A 20086-nucleotide genomic window follows, 5' to 3' on the forward strand; every position below is an offset into this window, starting at 1 on the left:
CAGTTTATATTTAAGTCCATGACCCATTTTGAGTTAACTTTTAGGCATGAGGTTTAGGTAAAGGTTCATTTGTCTATGTACACCCAATTCCTCCAACACCATTTCCTGAAAGGCTATCCTTCCTCCATTGAATTGCTTTTGATCCTCTGTCAAAAATTAATTGGGCATATTTGTGTGGAACTAATTCTGAGCTTTCTATTCTGTCTCATTAATCTATGTGCCTATCCCTTGTAGGTTTTTTGTACATGACCTTTATCAAGGTGAGGATGTTCCTCTCCTTGTCTACTTTGCTGAGAGTTTTTAGTATGAATGTGTGTTGGATTTTTTTCCAAATGCCTTTTCTGTAATAACTGATGGGATCATACAATTTTTAAATTTTTTTATTCTGTTGATATGATAGATTACATGTATTGATTTTTAATAAGTTTTATTGAGATATAATTCACACACCATAAAATTCTCCCTTTTAAAATGTACAATTCAAGCTTTGCACAGTTGCAGTATCATAGCCAATGAGGTTTATCCAAGGCATGATTATTGATAATTGAAAATAAATAAATAAAATGTACAGTTCAGAGGTTTTTAGTATACACAAAAAGTTGTATAATATAATCATTTCCATTACTTAATTTTATAATATTTTCATCACCCAAAACAGAAACTCCATACCCATTAGCAGTCCCTCCACATCTCCCCTTCCCTGTAGCCCCTAGCAACCACTAATTGACTTTCTTATCTATCATACACTATGTGGCCTTTTATGCCTGGTTTCTTTCATTTGGCATTATGTTTTCAAGGTTCATCCATTTTGTCGCATGTATCTGTACTTCATTCCTTTTCACGGCCAAAGAATATTCCAATGAATGAATACACCACACATTCACAGTAGATGGACATTTAGGTTGTTTCCATTTTGGGGGCTATTATGCAAATGCCGTTATGAACATTCACATTCAAGTTTGAGGAATTGCCAAACTGTTTTCCAAAGTGGCTGCACCATTTTACATTCACACCTGCAGTATATGAGGGTTTTCAATTTCTCTGCATCCTCATTAACACTTGTTATCTGTAGTTTTGATTATAGCTATCCTAGTGGGTGTACAGTGTTATCTCATTACGGTTTGCATTTTCATAATGACCTATGATATTGAGCATTTTTTCATGTGCTTATTGGCTATTCGTTTAACTTAAATTCTTTGCTCATTTAAAAATTAAGTTGTGAGAGTTCTTTATACATTCTGGATACAAGTCCCTTATTAGATACAATTTGCAAATATTTTTCCCATTCTGTGGGGTTTTTTTTTTTTTTTCAATTTTTTGATGGTGTTCTTTGAAAATCAGTTTGTATTTTTGTTTTTGTTCTTTTCCTTTACTTTTTTGGCTGTGTTGGGTCTTCGTTGTGGCGCGCGGGCTCCAGGGCACATGGGCTCTCTCGTTGAGGCGCGCGAGCTCAGTAGTTGTGGCGCGTGGGCTTAGTTGCCCCGCGGCGTGTGGGATCTTAGTTCCCCGCCCAGGGATGAAACCCACATCCCCTGCATAGGAAGGCGGATTCTTTACCACTGGACCAACAGGGAAGCCCCTGATGGTGTTCTTTGAAGCACAGGTTTTTAATTTTGATGAAGTCAAATTAATCTGTTTTTCTCTGTGATCACTCATCCTTTGCCTAATCCAGGGTCACAAAGGTTTACCCCTATGTGTTCTCCTAGGACAGTTAGTTTTAGCTCTTACATTTAGGTGTTTGATTCATTTTATATTAATTTTTGTATATGGTGCATTGATTTCTGAATGTTGAACCAGCCTTGCACACTTGGAATAAATAATACTAGGTAATGGTTTACAATTTTTTTAAACAGATTGCTAGATTCAATTTGCTAATATTTTGTTGAGTACATTTGCATCTGAGTTCATGAGGGATACTGGCCTATAGTTTTCTTTTTTTATATACTCTTTGTCTGGTTTTGGTATCAGGATAATACTGGCTTCATAAAATAAGTTGGGAAGTGTTCCCTCCACTTCTATTTTCTGGAAAAGACTGTGTAAAACTGGTATTGATTCTTCTTTAAATATTTTCTAGAACTCTCCAGTGAAACCACCTGGGCCTGGAGATTTCCTTTTAGGGAGCTTCCACATTATGAATTCACTATTTTTAATGGTTATAGGACTAGTCAGATGGTCTATTTCAATTGGGTTGAATTTTGATAGTTTGTAGTCTTTGATGAATTGGTCTATTTCTACTAAGTTGCTGAATTTATGAACTTCTTGATAAGTTTCTTGATTTATAAACTTCTTGTAGTATTCCCTTATAATCCTTTTAAGCTGCAGTATCTGTAGTGATGTCCCCTGTTTCATTCTTAATGTGATTTGTGCCTTTTCTGTTTATCTGACAGTCTTGCTAAAGATTTATCAATTTTATTGATTTTTTTCAAAGAACAAGTTTTTGTGTTTTTCTTTATTTTTTCCTATTTTTAATTGTATTGATTTCTATTCTTTATTATTTCTTTCTACTTACATTGGGGTTTTTTTCTCTTTTTATAGATTTTTGAGGTAAGTACTTAGATAACTGATTTAAGACCTTTCCTCTTTTTAATTTAAGCATTTAGAGCTATAAATTTCCCTCTCAACACTGCTTTAGCTACATCTCACATATTTTGATATGTTTTCATTTTCATTTAGTTCTAAGTATTTATTTTAATTTCCTTTGAGACTTTCTCTTTGACCAAGGGACTATTTAGAGGTGTGTTGTTTATTTTCCAAGGGCCTAGAGATTTTCCTGTTGCCCTTCTGCTATGGATTTCTAGTTTATTTCTATGTGGTTAAAAAACATACTCTGCATGATGTCATTTCTTTTACACTTGATGAGGCGTTTTTTATGACTCAAGATATGGTTCATCCTGGTGAATACCCCATCATGCCAATAAAAAAATGTATTCTGCTATTGTTGGGTGGAGTGCTCTATATGTATATCTCAATTAGGGTCTATTGGTTGATTGTGTTCTTCAGATCTTCTGTATCAATGCTGATTTTCTGAGAGAGGTGTTTAAGTACCCAAATATAATTGTGGATCTATTTCTCCTTTCAGCCCTATCACACTTTTTGCTTCATGTAATTTGAGACTCTGTCGCTGGGTGCATTTACATTTGAGATCATTATTTCTTCTAGGTGGAATGATCCTTTTAATGTTATGTAATGTCCCTTTTTGTCCCTAGTAATTTTCTTTGTCCTGAAGTCTACTTTATCTGATAATAATATAGACACTCTTGCTTTTCTAAACTAGTATTTGCATGGCATATCTTTTTTTCATCCTTTTGCTTTAAACCTACCTATGTTGCAGTCTTTGAAATGAGTTTGTTGCAGACATCTAATTGTTGTATCATTTTTAAAAAATCCATCCCACCAAACTCTGCCTTTTAATTGGTATATTTAGGACATTTACATGAAGGGTAATTATTAATATTTTATGGGTTAAGTTGCCATTTTATATTTTGTTTTCTGTTTGTTTCCTCTCTTTCTTATTACTGTTTTTATTTTTCCTGTAGTTTAAATATACAGTTATATTTTGGATTCCACCTTGATTTATTTATAAAGTTTTTAAAATATATCACTTTGTATAGTCTTCTTAGGGGTTGCTCTAGGTACAACAATATACATAAGTTACACAGTCTACCAGTATCAACATGTTACTACTTTGAGTGAGGTGCAGAAACCTTAATTCCACTTAGGCTCCTTTATCCTCTCCCCATTCTAAGTATAATTATCTTAAGTATTTTTTCCACATGACATTGATCACTACATTAGTTGGTATTATAATTTATGATTTAAGAAACTCATGAGGGGGATAGTTTATATTTGCTCCTATTTTTACTCATTCTGATGTTCTTCTTTCCATTCTGAAATTCCAAGCCTTATGTTATCATTTCCTTTTTTTTAAAAAGAACTTTCTTTAGTTATCCTTTCAGAATAATTTGGCTAGCAATAGATTCTCCTAGCTTTCTTTTGTCTGAGAATCTTTTTTACTTCCTCTTCACTTCTGAAGGATATTTTTTGCCAGAAACAGAATTCATGGTTGACAACTGTGTTCTTTCAGTACTTGAAAAATGTTGTGCCGCTTCATTCTGGCCTCCATGGTTTCAAATGAGAAACTAGTATCATTTGAATTGGTGCTCCCCTAAAAGTAATGCAGCCTCTCTCTACTTCACAGTCTCTTTCTTTGTATTTAGTTTTCAGAAGTTTAAAATGATATGTGTCAGCATGGATTTCTTTGGGTTTATGCTGTTTGGCGTTGTGATATTGTGACTGATAATAAGAAGTATATATTTGGTCTTCACCCTTGCTTCCAGCACAGAGCTCCTAAAACTCTTGGACTTTCCTAAATGATAAGAACAATAAAGGTGTCTTTTGATATTCATAACAAATCCCTTTCAATCACACCTGAGTTTATGTTAATGGGATGACTCTTGGAAACCATTTAAGGACGGGGGTGGGGGGGGGTGGGGGGGTGCTGGTTGTCAGAGGAACCAACCATGTGATTAGAGAGCGGGAACTTTTAGCCCCACTCCCCAACCTCAGAGGAGGGGAGAGAGTGGCTGAAGATTGAGTTCAACTATCAATAGTCAATGATTTAGTCAATCATGCCTATGGAATGAAGCTGCCAGAAAAACCCAACAGGATGAGGTTTAGAGAGCTTCTGGGTTGGTGTACATGTGGAGGTGCTGGGAAGATGGCATGCCCAAAGAGGGAATGGAACCTCTGCACTCCCTTCCCACATACCTTCTCTGTGCATCTTTTCCATTTGGATGTTCCTGAGCTATACCCTTTCATAATAAACCAGTAATCTAGTTGATAGTATCAGAACTGAGTTGAACTACAGGATACCAAGCGGGTGTTGCAAAATTGCTTGATGTGTGGAAAACACACACATCTGGTATCAGAAGCGAAGTAGCACTGTAGTCAAGTATTGAGAGCAGAGGACACACAGGAGGAGTGTGCTTTTCTTTACAGGGGTAGGCTCAGCTTATTGAATCTGTGGGCTTGTCTTTGGACAGATTTGGCAAGTTATCAGCCACCATTTCTCTGACTACTTTTCCAGTCTCATTCACTCTCTCCTCTCATTTTGGGAATCCAGTGATACAAATGTTAGCTCTTTTATTATTATCCCATAAGTCCTTGTTGCTCAGGCTAGGTAATTCTGTTAATCTATCTTCACGTTCACTAATTCTATCCTGTCATCTCTGATCTACTATTGAGCTCTGGATAGTTTTCTCTTTTGATGAGGGTATTTTTCACTTCAATATTTTCCATTTGGTTCTTTTTTTAGAATTTCTATTTCTTTGCTGAGATTTTCTATTCTTTCATGTTTTAAGAGAATTTATAATTATTTGTTAAAGCACTTTCATAAAGACTGCTTTAAAATCCTTGTCAAATAATCACAGCATCTGATTCATCTTTTGGTTTTGATATCAACTATCTTTTCTTATTCATATTGTGATCTTCCCGGTTCTTGTTCTGATGAGTGATTTTCAGCTGTATCCTAGACATTCTGGATATTATGGGACTCTGGGTCCTATTTAATCTTTTTTTAGTAAGCAGTCCCCTACAGAGGTGTCGTACAAGGGCCAGGTGTGCATGTTCAGCTTCCCGCAGGGTCCTGTTGCTATCTGCCCAGTAAAAGTGAAGCACTGACTCACAATGCCTCACTGCAGATGGTAGGTAGCCATTCAGCTCTCCTTTCAGCCCTGCTGACATCTTCCCATGAAAGATGGGCACCAGTTCACACTATCTCACTGCCTCCAAGTATGGGTATAAGCTTAGATCCCCATTAGGCCCCACTGCCACCAGGAAGAGGGAAAGCTAAAGTCCAATATATACTGCTTTGTCACTACAGCTTGGGGGCAGAAGTTCACATCCCTGCTGACACTAGGAGAGGGACGTAGGTGAGTGCCAACTATCCCTCTCCTACCACTTTGTTTATGCTGGTAGAAGGCAGAGGCTCAGCTGGCACTGGGTTCCACTGACACCAGGGGGGTGTGTTGTGGTGATCAGCCCTGACCCATCAAGTCTCTTTGCTGCCAGACAGGGATGGGGGCTCATCTCACCACTGGAACCTGCTGGTACTACTCTCAAGGGACAATTGGAAAATTACCTACTTTTGCTGGACAAGGGACAGATCAGCTCTATTCTCAATTCTTCCAATACTACCCATGCAGAGGAAACAGAACACAACCTGCTTCCACCGGATGGGAAACAGGGTCAGCTCCCTGCTTGGCCCCAGTGACGCTATCACAGTAGGGAAATTGCAGCATGCCTGTTTCCACTGAGAAGGGGAAGGAGGGACAGTTCCTTACTTAGTTCCACTGACACTACTCTGGCAGGGTAATTAGGGCACCACCAACTGCTTCTCCTGTGCAGGGGATGGAAGATTAGCTCCCTGCTCAGGTCTGCAGACACTTCCCAAAGTAGGAATCAGAGTGTCACCTGCACGTGGCAGACACAATGGAAGATTAAGTCACTGCACGGCTCCACAGACATTACCAAGTTGGGGGAACTGGAGCATTGCTGAGTGATTTCATGAGATAGGATGGGGCGAAGGGATGTAGAATATTAACATGTTGCTCAGCCCAACAGAAACCACGGGTGTGTGTGTGTGTGTGTGTGTGTGTGTGTGTGTGTGTGTGTGTGTGTGTGTGTGTGTGTGTGTGTCTTTTCCATTGGTGTTTGGCTGGAGTATGGTGAGCATTGCTAAAAAGGTTTTCTGTTGATAGACACGCTTTTCTTGTTCTTTTGGCTAGAGGAGAAAGGTTTCTGTTGGAAGTTATTTTTCCTGTGCTTTTTGGCCATTCCAGGTTGGCAATTTCTACAGTACCCTATCTAGGATATGTAGGAGACAATAAGAAAACCAGGGGATCACTGGCATGCTACTCCTCAAGTCCTGAGACCCCCTAGGCAATCCACCTTCTTTTCCCCCCCCTTTCAGAATCTTCCTATGCTTGTTTGTTGTGTTATGTCCATGTTTTTAGTTGTAAGAGGAGGGGCCAGGAAGGATGGGTATATGCCGTCTTTGTCAGAAACAGAAGTTGTGCCTCATTTTATTATAGTAATTTTAACATTTCATTTAGTGTGAAAATTAAGTAGGAAAACATCTTGAACAGCAACTTCTTTGAAGGCGCTGGACTGTGTTTTATCTATATTCTTTTTCCCAGGAATATCAAAAAGAAACAGGAATGAATCCTACCCTTGCTTAAAAACACATTATACTAAATAAATTAACATATATTCTGCAAACTTCTAAATAAAACCTTCTTTGTCTTTTTTCTTTTTCTCCCTTCTTTTATCCTATACATATTTATTTACATATATGATTTATTATATACCATATACTGAGTTAGCTTCTAGAAACAGAAAGGCAAGTAAGACCTAGCTCTTGTTCTTGAGGACTCTGCTATCCATCAGGAAGAGAGAGTCACATACAGGTAAGTGAGAAATATAGTATGGCAAGTGCTATAATATAGGTATGAACAAATGGTCAAGGGAAAGAAGAGCGGGGCATGACTAATTTTTCCACAGTGAGATGGCAAAAGCTTCACAGTAGTTAAGATGGGCCCTGAAAAATGGATGAAATGCAGAAAAATGGATGAAATGCAGTAAAGGGCAAGATACAGAACTATCATAGAGTAAAATCGTTTGGGGAAAGGTGAAGGGTTAAGTGTAGAACAAGATACTGCATAGAAAGCTAAGAAATGTATTCCCCTCTTTTCCTATTATCAATAAAGTTGATAATTTCACTGCACTGATATGAGTGTCAAGCTACCCAACATTTCTAAATCTTAAGAATGATTTGCCCATACAATTATTTACTTCTCATGGCTCTTATTTTCAAATTCTATCTTTCTTTCTCTTCTCTCTGTTATGTTCAGCAGGGGCTTGTTTCTTTCCTAAAACTTTCTGCTGGAAGTTGTCTTCTTTTAGCTCCAACCCTGGCATTAAAAAATGAAGAGACTTCAGAGTGACATCGGTGGGACTGGCGGAGTATGGACCTCTGAAAAGCCACCACTCCATACAAGCATTCATAACACTGGTAAAATTGTTAAAATCAACCTTCTCATAACTCTGGAAATTAACCAAAGGCTTGTAAAAATCTGATGTACATTTATTCAAGAGAAATAGATGAATTTCAATTAGAACAGTGAGCTTTGTAAGGTTTTTACTTGCCTTATTCCCATGTTCCAGCTCTGAAGTAGCCTTGAAAGCCAACAGCTTTCTAATTATCGTGAAAACCCGGTAGCCCAGCAGCCACTGGAGGGGGCAGAACAGATTTAGAAGCTCACCAAAATCTGCATTCCTGTCTTTATGGGAGCTGTCTGGCAGCTCCCTGAAAAGCCCCATTCACATTACTTTGACCTGACTCACACCTTGCTCTTGTGCAAAAAGCCTTATAGCCCCAGGGATGTTTGTCAAAAACAATCAGGAGCAATTATTTAATATCACAGGTTTCTGAGGTAGTGGTAACAGTTGGAAAATTAGAAGCTAACCAAAAAAGTTAAAAGTTAAAGCTGGGGGATAAGGTGTCCACAGAGGTCTTTGCAAAGGCCTGACATATTCCTGGGGGTCGAGACAGCCACATACATGCACAAGGCTGTGCACATGCCCAAGAGAGACCAGATAAGGCCTTAAGTTCTCACCTCTGGCTGACCCTGAAGTTCTGCACAGCAGGAAGTGAAGACTTCCAGGAAGCAGAGCTGTAAAGTGTGTGTCTGAGCATTGAAAGTATGCCCCAATACATGCACAAAGGCTCTCAGTGAAGGCTGGGAGACTACTGGTTCCAAGCATATAAGAAAATCTCTGTTCACTCATTAACTGACCACTAAGCTAGCAGAGCAGAAACTTCCGTGACTTCACACAACAAAGAATATAGAGGCTATAGAATTAGTTCAGTGATGTCACAAAGGGAAAACAGTGACAATAACAAATCTTAGGGAGGTAGGGAAGGTGATCTGATTTTCAGAGTTTCCACATCATATTATTTAAAATGCAAGAGATATAGGTATAGCTTTATGATATAGATATATCATGCAAACAGTAACAAAAAGAAGAGTTGAAGTAGCTAAACTAATAGCAAAATAGATTTCAAGACAAAAAGGACACTTTATAATGATAATAGGATCAATCCATCTGGAAGATCTAACAATTATAAACATATATGCACCTAACAACAAATATATGAAGCAAAAACTGGCCAAACTGAAGGGAGAAATAAACGATTCAACTGTAATAGTTGGAGACTTCAATGCCCAACTTTCAATAACAGAGAAAACAATTATATGGAAGATCAAAAGGAAACAGAAGACTTGAACGATACTATCAACCATCTAGATTTAAAAGATATCTTTAGAACAGCCCATCTAACAACAGCAGAATGCATATTCTTTTCAAGTGTACATGGAACATTCTCCAGGCCATAAAACAAGTTTCCATAAATTTCAAAAGGTTGAAATCACACAAAGTATATTCTCCAACCAAAATGGAATTAAATTCAAAATTAATAACAAAAAGAAACTTGGAAAATTCACAAATTTATGGAAATTAAAGATCACACACATAAACAACCGATGGGTCAAAGAAGAAATCACAAGAGAAATAAAAAAATATTTTGAGAGAAATGAAGAAAACACAACCTACCAAAATGTATGAGATGCAACTAAAGCAATGCTTAGAGGTAAATTTATACTTGTAAATACCTATACAAAAAAGTTAAAAGATCTGAACTCAGTTAACATAAACTTCCACCTTAAAAAATTAGCAAAAGAAGAGCAAACTAAACTCAAGCAAGCAAGGAAGGAAAGAAAAAAGACTAGAGCAGAAATAAATTAGAGAAGATATAAACAAAGAGAAAATAAACAAACCCAAAAGTTGGTTATATGAAAAGATCAGCAAAGTTGACAAACCTTTAGGTAGGTGGACCAAGAAAAAAAGGGAGAAAATTCAAAATTACTAAACTCACAAAAGAAAGAGAATACATTACTACTCACCTTACTGAAATAAAAAGAATTATAAGGGAATACTATGAACAACTGAATGCCAAAAAATTAGAGAACCAAGATAAGAAGGACAAATTTATAGGAAGATACAAACTACTGGGACTGATTTAAGAAGAAGTAGAAAAGTTCAATAGACCTATAACAAGTAAAGAGATTGAATTAATAATTTTTAAAAAACAGAAAAACAAAAACCAAAAAAACAAAAACTCCCCATAAAGAAAAGCACAGAGCAAGATGGCTTCACTGGTAAATTCTGCCCAACATTTAAAGAGGAATTAACACCAATTCTTCACAAACTCTTCTAAAACTCATTCTATGGGACCAGTATCATCCTCAAACAAAAACCAGACAAAGATATCAAAAGGAAACTACAGACCATGATCCCTTAGAAATACAGATGCAAAAATCCTCAAAAGAACACTAGCAAGCCAAATCTAGCAACATAAAAAGGATCCCACATCATAATCAAGAATGCAAGGTTGTGCACTGTTGGTGGGAATGTAAATTGATACAGCCACTATGGAGAACAGTATGGAGGTTCCTTAAAAAACTAAAAATAGAACTACCATATGACCCACTACTAGTAGGTAGCAATCCCACTACTGGGCATATACCCTGAGAAAACCATAATTCAAAAAGAGTCATGTACCACAATGTTCACTGAAGCTCTATTTACAATAGCCAGGACATGGAAGCAACGCAAGTGTCCACCGACAGATGAATGGATAAAGAAGATGTGGCACATATATACAATGGAATATTACTCAGCCATAAAAAGAAACGAAATTGAGTTATTGACCTAGAGACTTTCATACAGAGTGAGGTAAGTCAGAAAGAGAAAAACAAATACTGTATGCTAGCACATATATATGGAATCTAAAATTTAAAAAAAAAATGGTTCTGAAGAACCTAGGAGCAGGACAGGAATAAAGACGCAGACGTAGAGAATGGACTTGAGGACACGGGGTGGGGGAAGGGTAAGCTGGGATGAAGTGAGAGTGGCGTGGACATATATACACTACCAAATGTAAAATAGTTAGATAGTGGGAAGCAGCCACATAGCACAGAGAGATCAGCTCGGTGCTCTGTGTCCACCTAGAGGGGTGGGATAGGGAGGGTGGGAGGGAGATGCAAGAGGGAGGAGGTATGGGAATATATGTTTATGTATAGCTGATTCACTTTGTTATACAGCAGAAACTAACACACCATTGTAAAGCAATTATATTCCAATAAAGATGTTCAAAAAAAAAAAAAAAGAATGCAAGGTAGGTTCAACATGTAAAAGTCAATGAAATATATTAATAAAGGACAAAAATCACAGACACAGTAAAACCACTCAACAAAATCCAACAGCATTCATGAGAAAAGCACTCAATAAACTAGGAACAGAAGGAACTGCCTTCACCAAAACCCCCCAAGCTCACATTATAATTAATGTGGTAAGACTGAATGGTTTCCCCCTAAGATCAAGAACAAGTCAAGGAAGTCCACTGCTGCCACTTTTATTCAAGATTGTACTGGAAATTCTAGCCAGAACAACTGAGTAAGAAAAAGAAATAAAAGTCATCCAGATTGGAAAGGAAGGTCTAAAACTGTACCTATTTGCAGATGACATGATCTTCTAAATATGAAAAATGCTAAGGTATCTACAAAAAACTATTAGAGCTAAGAAATGAGTTCTGCAAGGTTGCAGGTTACATGATTTTTATAGAAATATCAATTTTATTTCTATACATTAGCAATTAAGAATCTGCAAATAAAATAAAGAAAATTTCATTTGTGATAACATCAAAAAGAAAAAAACACTTAGGAATAAATTTAACAAAAGAAGTGTAAGCCTTGTATACTTTTGAATACTTTTCAGTATGTAAAACATCATTGAAAGAAATTAAAGATTTAATAAGTGAAAAACTATCCCATGTTTATGGTTTGGAAGATTCAATGACAATACAGCCCAAATTGATCTAAAGGTTAAACACAATCCATATCTGAGGCTCTTTTTTCTTCTGGGGTGGCAGAAATTGATAAGCTGATCCTCACAATAATATGGAAATGCAAGGGACCCAGAATAGTCAAAAAACTTTGGGAGAGGGCTTCCCTGGTGGCGCAGTGGTTGAGAATCTGCCTGCCAATGCAGGGGACACGGGTTCGGGCCCTGGTCTGGGAAGATCCCACATGCCGCAGAGCAACTAGGCCCGTGAGCCACAACTACTGAGCCTGCGCGTCTGGAGCCTGTGCTCCGCAACGAAAGGCCACGATAGTGAGGCCCGCGCACCGCGATGAAGCGTGGCCCCCACTTGCCGCAGCTAGAGGAAGCCCTCGCACAGAAACAAAGACCCAACACAGCCAAAAATAAATAAATAAATAAATAAATAATAATTCAAAAAAGAAAAAAACTTTAAAAAAAAAAAAAAAACTTTGGGAGAAAGAAAAGCAAAGTTGGAAGACTCACTCTTCCTAATTTCAAAATTTACCACAAAGTTACAGAAATCTAGACAGTGTGGTACTGGCAAAAAGACAGACATATAGATCAATGGATCAGAATTCAGTGTCCAGAAATAAACATATACATCTATGGTCAACTGATTTTCAAAAAGCGTGCCAAGACAATTCAATAGGGAGAGAACCATCTTTTCAACATTAATGAAGGTGATGAGACAACTGCATATCCACATGCAAAATCATGAAGTTTGACACCTATATCACACCATATACAAAAATTAACTAAAAATGGATCATAAATGAAAGAGCTAAAACTATAAAACTCTTGGAAGAAAACAAGTGCAAATCTTTGTGATTTTGGATTAGCCAATGGTTTCTTAGGTATGACACCAACAGCACCAGCAACCAAAGAAAAATAGATAAATTAGACTTCATCAAATTTAGAGACCTCTGTGTTTCAAATAACAGCATCAAGAAAGTGAAAAGACAACCTACAAATGGGAGAAAATACTTACAAATCAAATATGTGATTAAAAAACTGGTATCTAGAATATATAAACTATCAAGTCAACAATACAAAGACAATCCAGTTTTTAAATGGGCAAAGGATTTGAATAGACATTTCTCCAAAGAAGATACACAGATGGTCATATAAGCCCACGAAAACACATTAGCATCATTAGGCACTAGGAAAATGCAAATTGAAACCACAATGAGGGGGATGGGGAGATGAAAAGAAAAAAAAAGGACTACATGAGGTAATGAATGCTAATTACCCTAGTTGTGGTCATCATTTCACAATGTATATTTATATGAAACCATCACATTGTACACCTTAAATATATAGAATTTTGTCAACTATACCTTAATAAAGCTGAAAAAGATTTTTTAACAAACTGACAATGAGATACTACTTCACACCCATAAGGATGACTATAATTACAAATACAGATAACAACTGCTGGTGAGACCATGGAGCCTCACACACTGCTGGCAGGAGTGTAAAATTGTGCAGTCACTTTGGAAAAAAGTTTGACAGTTACTCAAAAGGTTAAATACAGACTGACTACATGAACCAGCAATTCCATTCCTAGATGTATATTCAAGAGAACTGAAAACATATGTCCACACAAAAACCTGTACACAAATATTCACAGCAGCATTATTTGTAACAGTTAAAAAGTAGAAACACCCCAAATGTCCATCAACAAATGGGTAAATAAAATGTGGTATATCCATACAATGGAATACTGTTCAGCTGTAAAAAGGACTGAAGTCCTGATACATGCTACAGAAGCGGTCCCCAAGCTTTTTGGCACCAGGGACCGGTTTCGTGGAAGACAATTTTTCCACGGACGGGGGTAGGTGGTTCAGGCGGTAATTAAAGCGATGGGGAGTGGCAGATGAAGTTTTGCTCACTCACCCGCCGCTCACCTCCTGCTGTGCGGCCCAGTGCCTAACAGGCCATGGACCACTACTAGTCTGCAGCCCAGGGGTTGGGGACCCCTGTGCTACAGCATGGGTGAACCTTGAAAACATTATGCCAAGTCAAAGAAGCCAGATACAAAAAGCCACTTATTATATGAATCCATTTATATGAAATGTCCAGAATAGGAAAATTCATAGAGACAGAATGTAGATTAGTTGTTGCTAGGAGCTAGGGGGGAGAGGGAAGGGGAAGTGACTGCCAATAAGTATAGGATTTCTTCTGGGGGGCGGTGAAAATGTTCTGGAATAGCGGTGATGGTTGCATAATTTTGAGACTGTCCAAGAAATTGTTGAATTGTACACTAAAAGAGGTAAATTTTATTGCATTTGAATATATCAATATAAAAAACAGTGAAGAAACTTTGCCACTCTGACATTTATCCGTAAATCTCACTAGTTTACTCCAAATCCTAGGCCACCCACACAAAAAATTTTTTTCTTATCATTACAGTAAAATTTCCAAACAGACTTCACGTATTTAGAACGTATAGAAATTAATCATCTTTCCTCTGCATTCACAGTTCCACAATGCTATAAAATTATTTCTGAGTGTAAGTTCAAATACTGTCTCCTCTGTCAATAGGCATTTTTCTACCTGTTCAGATAACATCTACTGATCTTTGACCATCTGTGTTCTCTAAGATTTACTGCTATTTATCAATATAAATTTTATGTTGACAAACTACTCAAGTACTTACAATTAAGAATATCCACAAGTGGTCTACTTTAGGACCCATTAATCTTTGTTATTATCTATGAATTTCTTGTATTTTCATAAACAGTGAGTTGGGATTTACATGAAGGGAATAATGTTGCCAGTAGTTTCGAATGACAGTGACAACTTCCCCCATTTAATGCAGAACAATTTAACCTTGCTTCCCAGCAGGCAAGGAAAGAAGGGGTTCCCCTGACAACGGAAGAGCTGAGAGTGAAAGCACAGTCCTTGAATTTCTTCTGTTGCCCACAGTGAGGCACCGTCTATATCTGTCAGATAAATGTGGAAGACAGTTACCAATGGAATACCATTTTCTTTCAAATCCAAGAAGTTTGCTCTGAATAATTCAGAAAAGGACATCTCAAACACAGTTATACACCATTAGAGCTAATACATTTTGAAATATTTAGTTTAGCAATTTCATAGTGTATTCTAAGGAACACTAGTCCCGTGAGATGATCCACAAAAAAATGTTGTAAGAAATCTATTAACCCACTGTTTTCCAAAAATGGGTAGCCACGGAATCTTTGTTCTCCATGGCACCTATTAAAATCCCAAAGAACCTGTGACCTACCAACACCTTGTGGAAAATCCTAAGTTGGTCAAATAATCCATTTTATAAAAGATGAAACTGCTCTCTCTCTCTGTCTCCCCAAATTTAACTGATTTGTCCAAGGTCACCCAGCCAGTCCCTAACTTCTAGTGCTCTTTCTGTGCTGCCACACTCCCTCACCAGAGGAATCTTTTCTAAATGGCAATTTAATCAGATTGGACTTCCTCATAAACAGCAAGATTAGTCATTTAATGTTAGTTATGTTTGAAAGCTTTCCCACAAAAGGGTTGACCTGAAAGAGGTTAGTATTATATGTCCCTCCTTTCAAGTTGCTATTTCAAGGTTGGTTTTACCTGGAGTGAGAGGAAATTTCTGTCTATCTAGAACAGTTCAATCTTGAAGATATTTCAGTATTTCTCACCACAGCACCCTTTCTGTGCTCAGTATTTTTAGCTCATTGTTTTCTGTTTTGGCAGCCGAGAAGCTGCAGTTTGTAATTTTACCTCCAGCTTCATATTTCTTCTTAAAAGTGAATACAATGTCCTGTTTATAATAATAAAATCACTAGTTGGCAGAAAGACATTAAATGGAAAAAAAAAAAAAAAGAAAGCAATTGGAAAATTTAGAGCAAGCAATTTTATATGCCAAGTTTCACATTTGTAATGGTCCGGTGGAGGTCACTGGGCTTCCTTTTTATTGAGGGAATAGTAAAGAAATAGGTATCTACAAGTTCTCCTGTGAAAAACTATAGGAACCGCCTCCCCTTCAAGGAAGCTCATAGTTTTACTGAAAAGTGACATGATCCAAACTTCCACAATACTACTAAAATATAAAAATCAGTTTAGGGTGGTATTTTCCCCCTCTAATAATTTAGGTTTTCATTTTCCACTTTAACTGAGCTTTTAAGCTTTGTTTCCAGTTTAGTAACAAAGGAAACAAAACAATATGAATGAAATTGAAAATAATTGGAGCCAGTCTCAGAAATAACCTTGGGGTTTCTTGGACTTCTGGTGCAATCCCCTTTAAGCAGTTTCCTTGGATATATTCTCTTCCTGACCCCCAAAGGCTTGCAGTATTGGCGCTGCATGTTTTTCTTTTTTTTTAAACCTCAGATGCCCTGCTAAGGAGAGCTGCAGGTTAGGCCATACAAGCAGTAATTCTCCAGAGACTGGAGCCGAAGGTCCAGAAAAATAGTGCTCCCAATCAGAAGGGCCAGATTGTTGCCCCTAGGAGTTCACACTAGCCTTGCTTCTTGAAAATTGCTAACCAACCATTTTTCTTTTCAAAATAAACACTATTTCTCTCAACTTCAGTTTGCAAAATATTACCCCAATTCCACTGGACTAAAAAACTGGAATTTTACTGACATAATTGGATTATGAGGTTTAAAGATTGATGGAACTTTTGTGTTCCAAATATAATCGTTCAAATACCAAACCTAAATGGGTATGTAGAAGTCCTTACGTAGCTAGAGCCAGGGTAACACTGTAGGCTCCACGGCAGGGTGGCCCAGCAGAGGGGGTCAAGAAGCCATCAAAACCATAGGAGTTGTGAGAGCCCTGTTACAGCAGGATTTGGGGGTCTTAGGGGAACATACCACCCTTTCTGCAGCCACAGCCTATCGCTAAACTGAGAACTACTTCAGTCACTCTAGTTCCCCCTATGCCTGATCGTTTCTCAGATCTCAGCTCAAGCACCAATGACGCTGGCAGTTTGTTCATATGAATGTTACAGCGCTTGCCATCCTCTGCTGTAATTTATCTGAGTATAAATCTGCCTCCCTGAGGAACAGTAAAGTCATGGAGAACAAGGGCTGGGCCTTACTTGTCTTTGTATTTCCAGTGACTAACTGAGCACTTGGCATATATTATACATACACATATATATTATACAGAGAGATATATAAATAATATATGTAAATAAAGTATATAGGAGAGAAGGGAGGAAAAGGAAAAAAGTTTTATTTAGGAGTTCCCAGAATACATATTATTTATTTATAGCATATGTTTTTTAGTGTGTGTTAGGACTCAATTCTAGTTCTTTTGACATTCCTAGAAAAATTAATATTGATAAAACCTCTTTGAAGGCACTGGACCTCCGAGCAGAAGAAATCACAGTATTACAAACTCTTGTACCAAGTATCTCTCTCCTCCATTACAATTCCATATTTGACTATTGCTTAAAACATTTGATTCATGCTCCTCTGCTGTAAGACTGAGCGTTCCGCAAGAACAGAGACCACATCTATTTTTGTTCACTGGTGAATTTCTACTGCCCATGGATGGTGTTCCATAAATTTGTTGATTGAAAAATGAAATAAATCTATTAAAAGACCAGTCAAAGAGAAGGAAAAGGTAATCAGATCCGAACACTTCAGCATACTAAGTACTTCTCTATTTTTTATTGTAAAAAGAAATTAACCGTGACTACATAAATACATGAATTAACCCTGGCACCCTCACAAGGTGTGTGGATCAGGTGGTAAGTGAGGTGTACCTCAAGTGAGAAGAGAGTCAGTGTTCCAGAACACAAAAGGCAATGAATGATACTGGCACTTCTGTTGGTTCCTATACTTACAGCCAACTGTGAACAATAGGTATTTACGCATGTCCAGTACCACGGATTTATGAAAATTATCTAGTTTTAGCTAAATTAATCCTTACAAAATAGGCAAGTCACTAAAAAAGATTATTGCAAAGATCCACAGATTGAAGATAATATTTAACTAATAATAGTAATACCACTAATACCATGAAAATAGCAAAGTTGACATTTCTTGTGCTCCTAACATGAATTCATCAGCCACACTATGATTTCAAAACAATGACTGTTGGGGCTTCCCTGGTGGCGCAGTGGTTGAGAGTCTGCCTGCCAATGCAGGGGACACGGGTTCGAGCCCTGGTCTGGGAAGATCCCACATGCCGCGGAGCAACTAGGCCCGTGAGCCACAACTACTGAGCCTGCGCGTCTGGAGCTTGTGCTCCGCAACAAGAGAGGCCGCGACAGTGAGAGGCCCACGCACCGCGATGAAGAGTGGCCCCCGCTTGCCGCAACTAGAGAAAGCCCTCGCACAGAAACGAAGACCCAACACAGCCATAAATAAATAAATAAATAAATAAATAAAAATAAATAAAGGAATTCCTTAAAAAAAGAAAAACAAAAACCAATGACTGTCAATCATATGGTCCATAGCAGATACTTTGAAACAAATAAACACACTTAATCTGTCCCTTCAAGGTAAAAGTGATGTTTTAAAACGATTAAAAAAAAAGAAAAAAAAAGTTATTGCTCTTTGAAAGCAAAATAAAACAAGAAACTCAAGTTTTTAATACAAAATTCTAAAAATGGATGTTTTGAAATGTTTCCATCGTTACACAATTTGGGGACCTAAAATGACCTAATCTTATAAACTACAAAACTGCTCATATCTATACACTTAAATTTTCTAACAGAATTTTATAACCAGTTTTTAAAGATGCCAATTGAAGAATAATCGAAGATTATGCAATCATTTTAAAAAATCTAAAAATGCAGCGCCTTTCAATTAGTCCACAAGAACTGACGGACATCATGAAAGATGGAAGTTTATTAGCTGGATTTCAAAATGAATCTGAATATAATCAGTGAACAGGGTTGAAAAATAAGTATTATGATTTAGTAAGTTGAGCTCACTTCTTCCTAAGATATAAGATATCTTTTTCAGTTATGATAACCATTAAAACCAAAACTAAGTATCAAAATATACAAAACTTACAACCGGACCTCTGTATTTCCACACTGCAAGTTGTTAAAGCAAAATAAAAAAATAAAGAATATTCAATCACATTGCTTTCACCAAAAGTAGGATTAACAATATGAACAGTTTTCCATACCTTTTTAAAGTAAAATAAAAATATATTAAAATTTATTTCTTTCTCATTTTTCCACTTTTATGTATGTTAATAGCATATATAATAAATTAGTAAAGTAGTAAGTACACTTGTAATTTTAAAATAAAGGCACATATGTTACAGGGAATGCATGTTCAACAAAGTTTAGAGATTACTACTTTAGGCATCAGGAAGCAGTTGAAAGATTTTAAGCCAAAGGAGTAAAAAGAAAAAGAAGAAAAAAAGAATAAGATTTGAATTTTAGAAAAGTAATTCTAGAGGATAATGGGCAGGTAAAAAGTTTCTGGAAGTTAAAGTGATTAAAAAAAAAAAAATCCCTGTTACTGTGCTAACAGCAGAGAGCATCCCACAAGCTCCCTGCATCTGTGGATCCTCTTGCAGGACACATAGGTATATTTTAACAGAAGACTTCTGCAGAGCAAGACCTCCTAGTCCGTGGTCTAACTCAGAAGGCAATGGGGGCCAAAGAAAAAGGCAAGGCGGGGCCATGAGAGGGGAACTGAGCGATACTGGCTTCTAGGACTATTGGCATGCCTTATTATTATTCATCTGCAGGCTAGGAGTCAGGCTAGGAAAGACTGAGCACCTCTCTCTTCTGATATTTACATTTATAATTTTTTAAAGTTATAGAAGTTTTTTTTTTTAAACAATTTGAATAACAGAGTAATTTATAAAATGAAATGTAAAATATTGCCTCCCTATCAGTGAAGTGATAGGCACTTCACTGAAGTCCACGCACGATAATCACTGTCGGCAGTTCAATGCATTTCCTTCCAGAACTGTTTTTTTTGCAAATATACTTTTATGTGTACATGTATATGTATGTACATACACATTTATATCGTTTTTATATTATTTGACTTTATAAAAAACTAGGCTCATATCCATACTGTTCTGAAACTTGCTTCTTTCACTTCGCAATATATGATGGACATCATCCTTACATGATGGCAATATATGATGGCCA

General features: G+C 37.1%; 1 protein-coding gene and 1 pseudogene across 7 annotated transcripts in view; one reads left to right on the forward strand and one right to left on the reverse strand.

Moving 5' to 3' along the window:
- Positions 1-20086, reverse strand: part of DIS3L2 (DIS3 like 3'-5' exoribonuclease 2) — a 389397-nt gene that overhangs the window by 167535 nt on the left and 201776 nt on the right. The window lies entirely within an intron of this gene.
- Positions 484-566, forward strand: LOC137765556 (U4 spliceosomal RNA; annotated as a pseudogene).

This window comes from Eschrichtius robustus, chromosome 5 (assembly GCF_028021215.1).
Source record: "Eschrichtius robustus isolate mEscRob2 chromosome 5, mEscRob2.pri, whole genome shotgun sequence".
In the NCBI taxonomy this organism is placed as follows: Eukaryota; Metazoa; Chordata; class Mammalia; order Artiodactyla; family Eschrichtiidae; genus Eschrichtius; species Eschrichtius robustus.